The sequence below is a fragment of the Perca fluviatilis genome, chromosome 7 (assembly GCF_010015445.1).
Source record: "Perca fluviatilis chromosome 7, GENO_Pfluv_1.0, whole genome shotgun sequence".
NCBI classification, from domain to species: domain Eukaryota; kingdom Metazoa; phylum Chordata; class Actinopteri; order Perciformes; family Percidae; genus Perca; species Perca fluviatilis.
The window spans coordinates 36161540-36178063 of NC_053118.1; the positions used below are offsets into that span (position 1 = coordinate 36161540).

Below are 16524 nucleotides of genomic sequence, written 5' to 3' on the forward strand. Positions count from 1 at the left end.
CTTTTTGAAAATGGGTCAAATTAGACCCGAGGACACCAGGAGGGTTAACTTCCCGTAGTGATGTTTAGTCAAGAGCAGCACTATCAAAGAAGGACACACACACAGTGGCCTCTGGGCGGCCTCATGCAAAATCCAGATAACAGAAAGCTCTGAGTTTATATAAAAAATGTTTCCTACACGTTCATCTCAGTCGCCTTGGATTATTTCCACAGCTCCAGTGAGTGTGGTTCCTCTCTGACTGCCTACTTTCAGCCTCAAGGTGAAGAGTTTACAGTTGATATTCTGTTGTAAAGATTGAAATCGCCTGCTTTATAAAGGCTACACGCTCGGTCATTGGATGTTTTCATCTTCTCTGTTAAATCTGTAGCCTGTTATGGAAGCTGCTGCCTCTGGTTGCAGGTTTTTTGGGGGTTTTGCTGTTCCCAAAGTTGGAACTAAACTGGGAAATAAGGTTTTTAGGTTTTCTGCACCTACTGCATGGACTAATCTACAGATAAATGAAATAAATAAAGCAGTGAAACAAACATATTAGCCTATCGCTGAATGAATTTAAAACTTAAGGTGGAATCTCTAAATCCTTAAGTCATTTAAATGTCCCATTTTGACCCTGTTACTGCTGCTCTGTGCCACGTCTCCCTTGTGAAAGAGATCTTTGACAAAGCTGGTAATAAAGAATAAAGGCTTAATGAAAAACCTGTAAAAATAACGGTGCTTTTTGTACTTTTTAGTTCTGATGAAAATGCAACAACTTATCAAATGCTTCAGTCTGTATTGTTGGAAGAAAATACTGCATCATAGTTATTAAGTGCATCGCTGGCAGTTAGACCATCTCTGTATTCTGTTTCATTACATATTAATAGGCCTACATTTCAGCGTAATATGATATTTGCCGTGTTTACCCTCCTGTTGTCCTCGGGTCAAATTTGACCCATTTTCAAAAAGTTTCTATATCAGAAATTTGGGATTCTTTCAACCAAATTGAAATTTTTTTAACATGGGTGGTTCCATACAATGCTCTTCACAAGTTAAATAAATTATCAGTTCGCTACTTTCATTGAATTTGGGTGTTTTATTCAATTATATACTACCGGTCCAACGTTTGGGGTCACTTAGACATTTCCATTCCACTCCATTCCAGACAGAATACCAGCTGAGATCAGTTGCATTGTTTTTTTAATCAGAGCAGTTTTCAGTTTACATTATTTGCTTATAGAATTGCAAAAGGTTCTTGACTGTTGTAGACAGAAGTGACTGAAGAAACGCTTGAAATTCCATGCTTTTTGGTCTAAATGTCATACCCAAATTAAAAGTACAGCTCCCATATACTTTGACACTCTGGGGTGTGCCTGACATCATTGGAAGGGTGATTGATGTGGGTGTGTTTGTGTATTTGAGAAGTGTTGTATTTTGTAGTTTTTTGGCTTTTTTCTTTGTACTTTTCAAATGGAAATAAAAAACCTAGATATATCTGTAGAAAGAAATTTCATCCATTTTTGAGTCTTATGGCTTCTGGATTTTTTCTGTAGTAAGCTGAGACATGTGGCTAATGCCCTGTGCTGTCTGTCACCTGTCAGATGTGTTTACAGCAGTGTATTCTAATCATTTTACAGATATAGGACTTAGACGGAAATAAAAAAAACTCCATTCTAGCCTCTGTAACTCTGTGTCAGTAAGGCCTAGAATCACCCTGACACTTTTAACACAAACTTGAGAGTCTTTCCTTTCCAATGATATCAGGCACACCCTAGATTGTCAAGGTGTATGGGAGCTGTACCACTTGCAATTCTATAAGCACATAATATAATCTGAAAACTGCTGCTCTGATTAAAAAAACAATGCAACTGATCTCAGCTGGTATTCTGTCTGGAATGGAAATGTCTAAGTGACCCCAAACTTTTGACCGGTAGTGTATATCATTTAAAAAAAAAAAAAAAGAAGATAAAAGAATGTTGGAAAAAGTGACAAAAATGTCAGAAAAGGCTTCAAACAGGCAGAAAAAATCCCACAAAAATGTCGAAAGGCACAGAAAAAAGTTAATAAGAACATCAGAAAACCTGACAAAAAACTTGGATAAAAGTACAAAATCATCAAAATGTTGACCCAGAAAAACAAAAAGTTCCATGGTCGACGGGAAGACAACACAAGTAGCCTACATGAGTGTAATCGGTATATGACACACTCAAGCACCAACATATGTGTGAAACCCCACCCTTTACAGGGTAAAGGTTGTTTACTGCTTAACTTTCTTTCTATCTGCGTCAGTGTGTTTTAACAGCGACAGGTTGAGGTGTTGATCCGAAGACTGACCGGTAAGTTAACACTACTTCACATTAACAAAGTGTGTGGAGATGTTATGTATTTATTTACAATATTATACAGTAGAAGTTTGGTGTTTTCTTCAGCAGTGTAGGGGTGAGTTTAACTTTCTGTCTTGCTGTAGGCCTATGTCAGGACGTCATGTTTAATATGTGGTTGATCCTTTCTGTATTTCTTTGCATAATCATTTTTTTTTTCTAATGCTGCATTATGTGTTTGGTTTTTCCCCTCAAACTCATTTCTCAAAGCTTTAGATGGACAAATGTCCATGTTACAAGAACACAGACTGTATTTAACAAAGAAAAGAAGAGGAAGTAGACCAACTGGACGCAATTTTTGTTCTCCAACTATGGCCACGCCAAGACCCACCCTTCAAGAGCAGCTCAAGTGGTTGGAGTTAGGCATTGACATTGAGTGTTTAAGGTTAGGATAAGTAGATTAATCAGGGGATAGGAGCTGTACATGTAAGCATGGACGCCTGGCCAATAGTAGTGAGTGAATGCTATTGAAGGGCGGGTCTTGGCGTGGCCATAGTAGGAAAAGCATATATCGCCATCTGGACAGTGCTCTTACTGCAAGTTATCAATGTAGGTCTGCACCGCCATCTAGTGGCAGCACAGGAGTATTAAAAACTGATGCATGGAAATAAACAAAAGCAATTACACTAAATATAGATGTCATGTATTACAAATGTAAATGGCTTCAAGTGGATGTTATTGAAGGGAGTGTGACATTGTGACATCTGAGGAACAAGATGGAAGAAAGGTCCAAGAAACTCTTACTTGAGAAATGTTAAAAAGCCTAAAAAAGAGCTAAACATTTTTTATAGATGGCGTTTTTTATATTAAAATTATTAGTTTACGTTACGTTAGCTCTATTTTCTACATACTAACAATTTTAATATCTATATAATAGATAGCCATCTAAATGAAGACTGCCTTGGACCTATTTAAACTTTTGTGTTCCCTTTCTAAGAGCACTTTCATTATTTGAACTACTGGGCACTCTCAAGCTTTTTTTTTTATTCTAGCGAGACGTTTTTTACTTTATTATCTGCACCAAAGCTGAACACCATTTAAATAAAACACAAAAATTAAATCACATCTTTGTACACGTTGTGTTGCCTGTCTGAGGAGATAGGGCTCACAGAATCACTGAACTCTTTTAAAATCACTTCTTAAAACCTCTTTTTATACTTGCTTTCATGTGAGGTCTCTTTGTTTTTTTACATTTATTTTACTTATTGATGTTATTAGTTGTGACCTACACAATCTACATTTGTGGAAATAATGTTTTGCAAAAAGAATTGTTCCCCCTTTCCATGAAGTTCCTAAATGTAATATCTGAATGCCTAAGGTCTACATTTTAACTCTAGCATTTTTTCTCATTTTTGTGTGATATTTGCACAATTAATTTATGATAGATTATTTTGTTAGACTTGATGCTTCTTTCTGTAGCAATCCTCATAGCAGTATATATATATATATATATATATATATATATATATATATATATATATATATTATACATACATATATATATACACACACATACTATGGAGAGAGCTCACGTGGTTAAATGACAAACACACACACGCATATAATATATAATACTACAGTATAATTTTACTTGTTTATTTTCCCTAATGTATACACTACTGGTCAAAAGCTTTAGAACACCCCGATTCATTTAGTTTTTTATTTAAATTTTAGCAGTTCAAGTCCACTGAATATCTTGAAATGGTACAAAGGTAAGTGGTGAACTGCCTGATGTAAAAACAAATACATGAAAAATTATGTACATTTCAGTATTTTACAAAAAGTCCTTTTTCAGGGAACAAGAAATGGGTAAACAACGTAAAGCTGTTCTGCAGCAATGGAGGTTGATCAAGCTTTGAAAGTTGTTGCTTCCAATTCCCCCAGGTGTTCCAATTTGTCTGGATTACTTACAACCCCCTCTGTTTGTATAACAGTATTGTTGGAAAAAAATGGCGGGAAAAAGGCAATTAACAATGGAATAGAGACAGACCATCATAACACTTAAGAATGTTGGTCTTTCCTAGAGAAATTGCGAAGAAAGTCAAGGTGTCAGTGAGTACAGTATTCTTCACCATCAAAAGGCACTTAGAAACTGGGGAAACTCTGACAGGAAGAGGTCTGGCAGACCCAAAGCCACAACAGAATCAGAGTTTCTAAGAGTCAACAGCTTGAGTGATAGGCGGCTCACAGGACAACAGCTTCAAGCACAGCTTAATAGTGGTCGTAATAAGCAAGTCTCAGTTTCACCTGTAAAGAGAAGACTTGGAGCTGCAGGTTTGATAGGTCGAGTTGCAGCAAGAAAGCCATTGCTAAGACGTCAGAATAAGAAAAAGAGGCTTGCCATGGGCAAGAAACATCGTCAATGGACTACTGAAGACTGGAAGAAGGTGTTATGGACTGATGAATCAAAATTTGAAATCTTTGGTTCATCACGTAGGATTTTTGTACGCCGTCGAGTAGGTGAAAGGATGGTTCCTCAGTGTGTGACATCAACTGTCAAACATGGAGGAGGAAGCGTGATGGTCTGGGGCTGTTTTGCTGGATCCAGGGTCGGTGATTTGTACAGAGTGAAAGACACCCTGAACCAAAACGGCTACCTCAGCATTTAGGCGCTCTGGTATGCGCCTAGTTGGTCAGGGGTTCATCCTACAGCAAGATAATGACCCAAAAGATAAGTCCAAGCTATGCCAAAACTACCTTAGGAAAAAAGAACAAGATGGTAAGCTTAAAAACATGGAGTGGCCAGCACAGTCACCAGACTTAAACCCCATTGAGCTGGTTTGGGATGAACTGGACAGAAAAGTAAAAGCAAAGCAACCTACAAGTGCCACACATTTATGGGAACTTCTGCAACAGAGTTGGGAAGAACTTTCTGAAGAATATTTGATTTCCATTGTAGAAAGAATGCCACGAATGTGTTCAGCTGTTATCAGGGCTGGCGATTGCTATAGGCCTAGGGCATCAAAAGTGTTGGGGGCGCCGTGTCCACCTTAGGTCTACTTTCCATTAATAATAGAATTAGAACGACAAGCGAAATAAAACATGTTCATTAAACATGATCATCCTAGGGCTCCCCCTCAGTCACACGTTTACTTGTCAACCTTTCATTACGAGACGTTTCCAGTCTCTGGGTCAGACTTAAACACACGGAGCTCTGAATTAGACCTGTGTCGCTTAGTGTCCACTCTCGCTGTAGAAATAGAGACGAGCAGCGGCACAGACACGGAGCTGCTGCAGGTTTATAATGGACGCGCTCTGCTGTTGGTATGCTGCGGCAGATGTGTCCCTATTTCTGCGTAGTTTTGTGTTTCCACCTCCGATGTAGAGCAGTGTAGCCTACAGCCACTTCCCTAAACTGTCTCATTCAGAGGCCAGCGTCCCAAACGGGGCTCTGTGTCTGGCAGCAGGTCTGATATCTACCGTATCAACAGAACAATCACGCAATGCACAGCAGACTATGGTGCAGATGGATTATTTTCTGAAATATAGTGACTTTATTCTTGTAGTAGCCTATTGTATTATCACTTTATTTTTCTCACAATATCCCAACTCCTCCAAACGTCAGAGAACACAGATGAGATATACTGTATTTTGAATGTGCACAAAGTTTTGAAAATGAGCAGAAATCTTGCTCAAACACATCTGAAATATTACAGTCCAGTGGTTTATTAATTCATTAAAATGAATTAATGTATCATTCAGGTGAATAATTTTAATATGCACATTTAAGGTGGTTACTTCCTCAACAAAAGAAGAAAAAGTGGCAAGAGTAAATGATGCCTAGGCTACATGTGTGCTGACTCAGATATAATTAGAAACATCGATCCAAAGGAGAATAAATAGATGAAAGCAAAAAGTGCATAAAAATTCACTAGAATGAAGGAAATTAAGTATTTAATGCTGGGGGTGGACCCCCCAGACCCCCCCCCCCCATCATAAGTCACCATGCACACAAATCTGGAAACAAAACACTGGCCTTTGGTTTGCCAGACCAGTTATGATTATACCAAATGTTAGTGCCAACTTACATGGAAGCTAGAAACTAAAATGAACATACATTGCTACTCTATCGCTGACACAGCGCTGTGGAGATCTGGCAGTGCGAGACTGTGGGGGGGGGGGCGCAAAACGTAATCTTGCCTAGGGCAACCAAAGGGCTAGAACCGGCCCTGGCTGTTATATCTGCCAAAGGGGCCTACTTTGATGAGTCAATAATTTAGAATACATTTTGGTTTATAAATTGATTCCATGATTTTTCTTTTTACTTAAATTGTTCATTTGTTCTATTCTTTCATTTCAGATTAATAATAATAATAAATTTAATTTATATAGCGCTTTTCATGGACTCAAAGTCGCTTTACAGGGCAGGGTAGATTATAAAAACATAACAAAACAAAACGAGCAAACAAAACAAGTAGAACAAAACAAGATACAGATGAAAAAGGGAGGGGGGCAGGTGGACTATGGGTAGGCTGAGGTGAAGAGATGGGTCTTGAGGCGGGACTGGAAGATGGTGAGGGACTCAGAGGTGCGGATCTCTTGGGGGAGGGAGTTCCAGAGCCTGGGAGCTGCTCTGGAGAAGGCTCTGTCCCCAAAACAGCGGCGGGTTGGACTTTTGGATGGAGAGGAGACTCGCTGAGGTGGATCTGAGGGACCGTGAGGGTTGGTAGGGGGAGAGGAGGTCAGTGAGGTAGTGAGGGGCCAGATGGTGGAGGGCTTTGTAGGTGAGGACAAGGATTTTGTAGGTGATCCGGTGGGAAATAGGAAGCCAGTGGAGTTGTTTTAGGACTGGAGTGATGTGGTGCCAGGATTTGGAGCAGGTAATGAGGCGGGCGGCTGAGTTCTGGACCAGTTGGAGTCGGTTGATGTTGGTAGAGCTGATGCCGAGGAGAAGTGAGTTGCAGTAGTCCAGTCGGGAGGAGATGAAGGCGTGAATGAGTCTTTCAGCAGCGGGGGGTGTGAGAGAGGGTCTGATTTTGGCGATGCTGCGGAGGTGAAAGAAGGAGGTTTTAATGACTTGACGGATGTGAGGCTCAAGGGAGAGGGTGGAATCAAAGATCACGCCAAGGTTGCGGGCCTGGGGAGATGGGGAGACAATGGTGCCGTCGATGGTGATAGTGGGGTTATTGATTTTGCTGAGTGTGGATTTGGAGCCGATCAGAAGGAATTCTGTTTTGTCGCTGTTGAGTTTGAGGAAGTTGTGTTGCATCCAGGTTTTAATAGCTGACAGACAGGAGTTGATGTGGGAGAGGGGAGGATTGTGGGGGGATTTGGTGCTGAGGTAGATCTGGGTGTCGTCAGCATAGCAGTGGAAGTCCAGGTTGAAGTGTCGGAGTATCTGACCAAGAGGGAGGATGTAGATGATGAAGAGGAGGGGGCCAAGTACGGAGCCTTGGGGAACACCTTGAGTGACTGTGGCTGTGGCAGAGGTGTGGTTGTGGAGAGAGATGAAATGGGATCTGTTGGAAAGGTAGGAGTGGAGCCAGCTGAGTGCAGTACTTGACCGGGGAGGTCTTTGAGTCTGGTGAGCAGGATGTTATGGCTCACAGTATCGAAGGCTGCACTCAGGTCGAGGAGGATGAGGATGTTGAGGGAACCGGTGTCAGCAAAGGTGAGGAGGTCGTTGAGGACTTTGAGGAGAGCGGTTTCTGTGCTGTGTAGGGGGCGAAAACCAGATTGGAGAGGTTCGAATAGGTTATTGGCATGAAGATGGGTTTGTAGTTGTGAGAGTACAATAAGACATTGAACTGCATGAATTTCAATAAAAACCTGGAAAAATTTGGGTGTTCTAAAACTTTTGACCGGTAGTGTATTTATTATTTTACCCAATTAATTTATGTTAATTTATGATACATATTTTGACAGATTTTATGTTCTTTCCTCTCATAGCACATCAAAAATCTATGCAATTGAAAGAGATTGTCCCACATGCTGTAGCCACATAGTGTGCATGCTCGTGAACAGTAGAAAATGAGGAGAAACATGTTTTTAAACAATACCAAAATAACAATTTATCATATCACACATCAGTAGAGCTGATTTCGGTTTAGTCGATTTGTTGACTTATCGGTCGTTTTGGTCTCAGTCGACTAAGATTTCTTTAGTCAGTTAGTCATTTTTGTATCTTTCACGCTGAATGACTTTCACGATGATTTCACAGCTGTGGTGAACACCAGATTTCTTTGTGGAGAAACTCAGTTTTACAGATCTGTCGATTAAATCAACTCATCTATTAGTCAACTTAAGAATGTCTTTAGTTGAGGACAGCTCTACACATCAGCACATAAAAAAGGCTTTGATGTGTTTCTGGTATGTAAAAGTTATGTTAAATTTGTGTTTGTGTTGTTCACTGCTGTTATCATCTGTTAAAATCTACATTCTAACTGATCTTTCCAGATTTTGTGAAGTCAAGAAGATGAGTGGATCTGCGTCTACAAGTGGCCGTTTAATGGCTGAAGGGTCTCAACTCTTCAATGGAAATCCTCCAAACTTTCACACTGAACCCAGACCTTCACAACCATGGTAAAAATTGGGACTGTCAGATTATATACTCATCATCATGTTAAAACCTTGTGTTGTCTTCCCCGTCGACCATGCAAACATTTTGGTCGTCTTTTTCGACACTTTTTTTGAAGTTTCTGTCAATATCTTTTTGCGCTTTTGACCTTTTTTAAAGCTTTTGCCATGTTTTTGTCACTTTTTTCGAAGTTTTTTTGTAACTTTTTCCGATGTTTTGGTCACTTTCTTCTGTGCTTTTTTGACATTTTTTCCTATGTTTTTCTTCGTTCTAGTATAATTTTTTATAATTTGAATAAAACATCCAAATTCAATGAAAGTAGAGAACTGATCATTTTTTTAATTTGTGAAGAGCGTTGTACGTTATTTTGTTTCTAATTTGGTTGAAAGAAACTTACATTTCTGATGTAGAAACGTTTTAAAAATGGGTCAAATTTCACCCGAAGACTACAGGAGGGTTAATACTGAGTAAGATTTATTTTATTAATTCCATTGTGCAATAGGTTCCCCTTATACAGGTACACACAAACTAATGCATGCTTTGATTGAAAGTTTTTTTTTGGTTATCATCTTATAACTATAACGTTTTTACAGGGTCCAGTCTATTTCAAGCAGTCAGGAGAACCAGAACACCCTGAAGGTAGGCAGCAATATTTAATAATCTGCATAATTGATTATTTTGTAAGTAGTTAACAGTAGGAAACACTGAGCAGATGTGTTACTGGATGCAGGTTGATTCCTGATATTTCCCTAATTTATACCAACACATCTCACCTTTTATTTAGTCAACCAAAAACATGAGTTGTATGGCACATCGTAGTATCCTCGCAGGAACACTGTTACTTCAAAATAAAAGTGATTGATGATGCAGGGCTTCACCTGAGGCAACAGGAAACTGATGTATGAGAACAGCTCAAAGTTTAATCAAAGGGTTTCATTGTCTCTGTCAGGGGATTCAATGTGAGAGGAACGACTCCAAGGTGATTTATATAGACTTCTGAACCAAGCCTTTATCAAACAAGGTGAGATCATCAGTCCTGTCAGATTATATACTCAACCCTAACACTGGCACCATCGTTTAAAGATTCAGATATTTAGCTTTAATAGTTTTAGTTTGAATTGTTCTCTGCAGATAAATGTAGTTGTTTTAATAATAATAATAATAATAATAATAATAATAATAATAATATGTAATGTAATGTAATAAAATATAATGTTTTGTTTTGATTTAATGCAGTTCCTGATAAATCATTGCTGTCAGCGCGTACTGTACATGGTTCTAACAGGAAATAAGAGAAAACCTGTTTTACATAATAACAGAACAAAGACATGCTTAATAAACGATACCTAGACAACAATATTATTTTAGTGTCTGTGTGATGTGTGTTAAATGTAACAATCTGCAATCTGCTGCAGAGTTTTGTCATTATTTCAGAGTCTTCTAACAAAAAGCAATCACCAACTTTATAGATTCTATTTAATAACTTATAATATCGGTTGTTTTAAATCGTGGTTGTGTTCTCTGCTGCCAAAACATCTGTTATAATCTGCGTTGTAACCGATCTTTCCAGATTCACTGAAGTCAAGAAGATGAATAAATCTCAGAGAGGATCAGCGTCTTCAAATGTCAGTTTAATTCAACAATGAACATGAAGTGAGACAAATTGAAACAGTGTTTAACAGACATGAGGAGGACATCTTCAAGGCCAAACACTAACATGTTGTTATGGATTCATTAAAAGTAACCTAAAAGTATAATTGGCTGAGATTTGTTTTTTGCACATTTCACATCCTTCCAATTCTATTTTTTAAGGTAATTTCTTCCCAAAACGTGTTTGTATTTGGTGAATTTGAAGCCCTGTGCATGTATATGATACTTTAATCGTGATATTGATTATTATTTCTTTAAGGTTTATCGCTATCAGTATGATTTTGGGAGGAACTGGTTTACTCAGACATGTTCATGTTTGCTGCAGCCAGGACAACTAAAGACCCTACGTGTTTAAAATCTAACCGTGATTCAGGGAAGTTCCTCCTCTGGCTCTAAAACAGCAGCACGGCCTCTTGGTTTGCATCATAAAGAGCTGATTTATTGTAGCACAGCTGTATTTGTTGTAGCCAGAATCCACGGTGAACTGTTTGTTTATTTAACCCTTGTGAAATATGGCTTTCTTTCTGTAAAAACGATTAACTTTATTTCATGGGCCCTGAAAGCACCGCCTCTGATTGGTCAAACTCTCCCACTTGGACTCTCCCAAAGAAAAAATTTAAATGAGAAAGCCAACCCCTTATCATGTTTTAAAACAGTTTATATATTTTTCACTTATCAATATGGTAAGATATTTGGGGGGGGGGTTGCACTGGCCCATTTTGATTATTGGGCGGGTTGTGCCACCACCCATCCCCCTCTGTAAATTATGCCTATGAATTTGTATATTCTCTCCTGACTAAACTTTGACATAAACTGTGATTGAATCAACATCCTCTGATCTTAACTATTAGTCCAAATAATTCATAATTTCTACTTTTTTAAACAAAAAAATGAGGTAAAATGTCATTTAAATTAGGTTTATTGACCATGAATTTAAAAAATGTCAAGCGTTACATTTAAATTGTTACCTGGAAGGACAACAAGTTCATGGTCGACAGAAAGACAACACGAGGGTTAATAATAATAAACTTTGGGGTTAGAAGCACTCAGATCTTTTACTTCAGTAAATGTAATAATACCACATAGTATATATACACTTAAAGCAATGATTCTTAAAGTGAGGACCTTGATTTTCAGATTAATTTACTTAATTTATGACTTCTTTTTTTTTTTACAAAAGGCTTCATAGTTCAACAAATATTTGATTTTTTAAATCTCAAATAGTTTATAGATTACATTCACTTATATATTCTATCTTTTATAATCTGCAAAAATGTTTTGATAAAGTGTGTTGCAATAAATTGTTGGTTTTGGCCATTTTCATATTTTTCAAATTTTTTTCTATTTTACCAACTTTTTTTTAGGGTTTGTTGGAAGCTGTTGGTGCTTTTTTGTCTTTTTGTCTTCCTTTTTTTTGGCAATTTTTTTTAGTTTTTGTGCTTTATTCAATACATGCATACAAGTCCCAAGACCTCCCTAAATAGACTTTTTTATGTTTTATTTTAACATAAAGGTTTTAAATTTCATTCTTAATGGTCTTAAAAAGTCTTAAATTTGACTTGATAAAACCTGCAGAAACCCTGCAATGATTTTCTGATTTGATTCCAATTTGATATAAATCAGGAAATACCAGTTCAGCTCGGCTATAAAAGAGATTCTCAGAGAACTTCTGCTTTAAGTTGTAGGCTACAAGCAGGAAGCAACCCTCAAATATAATAATAATATTATAAAGCACCAGGTTGATGTTTACATTAACGTACCTTTTAATGAACAGGACTGACACTATATTAACATATTAAAAGATTGATTTCTTAAGTTTATGAATCAGTGATTTTAATTGGAGAATCGGTCATATTTCAACCCAGCCCTATTTGGGATGTTTGTCGGGTTTTCAGTTGACCCCTAGATTAAATGCTGTTTTTATTAAATATGAATATCAGTCATTGGAAGATTTAAAAATGTGAAATAGAAACAACAGTCTCTTCGCTCCAGGATGCACAGAGGAGAATCTGACCAGCTGAGTTTGTAGGTCTTTCAGTGTTTTTGACTTTTTTTTTTTTCATTGTTTTTGTTGCTTTTCCTAATGTACTTTTTGACATTTCCAGCGCTTATTTCAACGTCCTATATTTTCTGTTATAATAAAACTTTGAAAAGGACAACATCTCTGGCAGTTAGAGCATCTCTGTATTCTGTTTCATTACATATCAATAGGCCTACATTTCAACATAATTTTATGTGCCGTTTTAAATGTAACCTACATTAATGTAATAAGTAGGTATATGACCCACTCAACCCCGCCCTTTAGAGGGTAAAAATTAAAATATAAGGTGTTTACTGTGGAACTTAATTTCTATCTGCGTCAGTGTGTTCTAACAGCAACAGGTCGAGGTGTTGATCTGAAGACTAACCGGTAAGTTAACACTACTTCACATTAACAAACTGTGAGGAGATGTTATGTATTTATTTACAATAATGTACAGTAGAAGTTTGGTGTTTTCTGCAGCAGTATAGGGGTGAGTTTATATCCACATCTATCTACATCTTTTAACTTTCTGTCTTGCTGTACATCAGGACTTCATGTTTAATAGGCCTATCTGTTTGATCCTTTCTGCATTTCTTTGCATAATCATAGATACATACATTTTTGTAATTAAGTTTGGTTTTTGATAGATTTTCCCCTCAAACTTCTTTCACAAAGCTTCAGATTTAGGAGCACGGAAGGTGGTCAAGTTGTTGTAAATGGTGTTGATTTTGGATTGACAAAATCAGAGAAAAAGTTGCATTTATCCACTGTGAAGGTTGTAGAAATGTTGTCAGGGGGGTGTAGAAGTTTGTTTATTGTAGAGAAGACAGTCTTGGGGTTGTTGGAGCCGGAGTGTATGAGCTGTGAGTAGAAGTAGCACCAGGCAGTGTTTAGGGCGTTTTTGTATTGTTGAAGGTAGTCTGTGTATGAGTTGAGATGAACTGGTTAAACTGGTTTTATTGTAAAGTAGGATTAGGGAGTGGAGCAACAGAAACTTAATAGCTGGGTTAGTCTCCCACAAAAACATTGTTCTTCTGAGTCTAAAGAATGTGGATCCACCAGTCCTGCAGAGCGACAAATAACAGATCAGGAGATCAGGCTTCTCCCTGTCTGACAATAAATCAGTCAGTTTTAATGACAGATGAAAACTCACTCATTTATGTACATAGAGATACAAAAGAGATTCACACATTGTACTGAAATATCCCAATACATTATATTATATATATTATATTATAGTATTTAAATTAGTTCAGATCCAACAGAGATGGTAGACCGGTATTGTGACATAAACACCGAGCAGAACACCAAAGACTTGGGGACAGTTCTGCAGATCACTGAGAAGCATTTTAACACTTTAGTCGAGTATTTAATTCACTGAGGTCTAAGAGATCACATGAACTAAGTCAAACAGATTTCCTGCAACTATTACAGCAAGAGCTGGAATGATGAGCTCACAGATGTAAGCTGAATATATATAAACATTAAATGTAATATCTGAATGCATAAGGTCTAGATTTTAACATTAGCATTTTACTAATTTATGTGTGATATTTGCACAATTAATTTATGATAGATATTTTTGTTAGACTTGATGCTTCTTTCTGTAGCAATCCTCATAACCGTATATTATATATATATATATATATATATATATATATATATATATATATATATATATATATATATATATATATATATGACAAAGTTGTATTAAATCCCCCAAAATGTTTGTTTAAAGTACTTTTTAATGAACAGGACTGACACTATATTAACATATTAAAAGATTGATTTCTGGAGTTTATGAATCAACATCCGATCACTCAAAGATTTATTTGAATTGGAGAATCGGTCATATTTCAACCCAGCCTTATTTGGGATGTTAGTCGGGTTTTCAATTGACCCCTAGATTAAATACTGTTTTTATTAAATATGAATATCAGTCATTGAAAGATTTAAAAATGTGAAATAGAAACAACAGTCTGTTGGCTCCAGGATGCACAGAGGAGAATCTGACTGATCTGGTTGTTTACACACATCTACTGTCCTTAAGTCTAATTTTAGGGGCTTGTACTTTGAGTGTGTATATCTACTGCTTATATACTTCCACATATCTAAAACTAAGAAATGTACTGCGTTAGATTTATTTCACAATACAAACTATATAAGCATTTTTCATATTTGTTTTGTCACTTTTCCTGACGTCTTTGAAGATTATCCCAACATTTTTGTCACTTTTTGTATGCTTTTTTGACATTTTTTTCTGAAGTTTTTCAACGCTCTATTATCACTTTTTCTTTACATGCTATAAAATTGAATAAAACACCCAAATTCAATGAAAGTAGTGAACTGATCATTTATTTAAGAGCGTTGTATGGAACCATCCACATCTTTTTTTTTTTTTTTTGGTTGAAAGAAACCCAAATTTCTGATATGGAAACTTTTTGAAAATGGGTCAAATTAGACCCGAGGACACCAGCAGGGTTAACTTCCCGTAGTGATGTTTAGTCAAGAGCAGCACTATCAAAGAAGGACACACACACAGTGGCCTCTGGGCGGCCTCATGCAAAATCCAGATAACAGAAAGCTCTGAGTTTATATAAAAAATGTTTCCTACACGTTCATCTCAGTCACCTTGGATTATTTCCACAGCTCCAGTGAGTGTGGTTCCTCTCTGACTGCCTACTTTCAGCCTCAAGGTGAAGAGTTTACAGTGGATATTCTGTTGTAAAGATTGAAATCGCCTGCTTTATAACGGCTACACGCCTCAGTCATTGGATGTTTTCATCTTCTCTGTTAAATCTGTAGCCTATTATGGAAGCTGCTACCTCTGTTTGCAGGTTTTTTGGGGGTTTTGTTGTTCCCAAAGTTGGAACTAAACTGGGAAAGAAGGTTTTTAGGTTTTCTGCACCTATGGAATAATCTACAGATAAACGAAATAAATTAAGCAGTAAAACAAACACATTAGGCTATCGCTGAATGAGTTTAAAACTTAAGGTGGAATCTCTAAATCCTTAAGTCATTTAAATTTCCTTTTTTTACACTGTTACTGCTGCTCTGTGCCAGGTCTCCCTTGTGAAAGAGATCTTTGACAAAGCTGGTAAATAAAGAATAAAGGCTTAATGAAAAACCTGTAAAAATAACGGTGCTTTTTGTACTTTTTAGTTCTAATGAAAATGCAACAACTTATCAAAAGCTTCAGTCTGTGTTGTTGGGAGAAAATATTGCATCATAGTTAAGCGCATCTCTGGCAGTTAATAGGCCTACATTTCAGCATGTTATTGTTAATTATGTTATTTTCCATTTTTAATGGAGCCTACATAAATGCAATAAAAAGGTATATGACACACTCAATCATTAGTGATTTTAGACCCTTTTTAGTGCTTCAATTTAGAGTTTGGGAACTTGTCTGTTAGTGACAGAAGACAAACAATTACAGGCTCAAAAGGGCTTGAAACAGGTTTATTATCCTGTGTGGCTGTTGCCGGTGCTACGCACCTGTAACCCAGCAGTAGTAGTAGTAGTAGTAGTAGTATGTTCCCCAGGTACAGCACCTGTAAGGGTGGATTCAGTTGTGATTTTTCAAACCATGTGTTTCTTTTAAGTGAATGATCACAAAAAAAGTTTACTGATGATATATACATTTCTTCATATTTGAAGCATATGTGCATGCACTATATCCAGAGGTTTATAAAGTACTAGAGACCCATACTTGAGTAAAAGTACAAGTGCAACCGTAATGAAAAGAAACGCAAAGCGATCTCTGGGATTTCTTCTTACGTAATTAGCGTACGTAACTAACGTACATACACTAACATACACACTCTCCGTAGCGTGAGGAATTCACAACAGTAACGATTAACGATGCAGCACATAAAAAATCTATCGGAGTAAAAGTATTAAACTCATCGAAAATATGTACTCAAGTAAAAGTGAAAGTAGGAGAAAAAAAGAATACTCCAGTAGAGTACAGATAGAGC

General features: G+C 37.1%; 1 long non-coding RNA gene across 1 annotated transcript; it reads left to right on the forward strand.

The window, feature by feature from the left end:
* The first annotated feature begins 240 nt into the window (after positions 1–240).
* On the forward strand, positions 241–10625 carry LOC120563188. Its single transcript, XR_005639918.1, has 6 exons — positions 241–259; positions 2263–2309; positions 8751–8876; positions 9465–9510; positions 9821–9892; positions 10442–10625. It is a non-coding gene; the product is annotated as an uncharacterized LOC120563188 (long non-coding RNA).
* The last annotated feature ends 5899 nt before the right edge of the window (positions 10626–16524 follow it).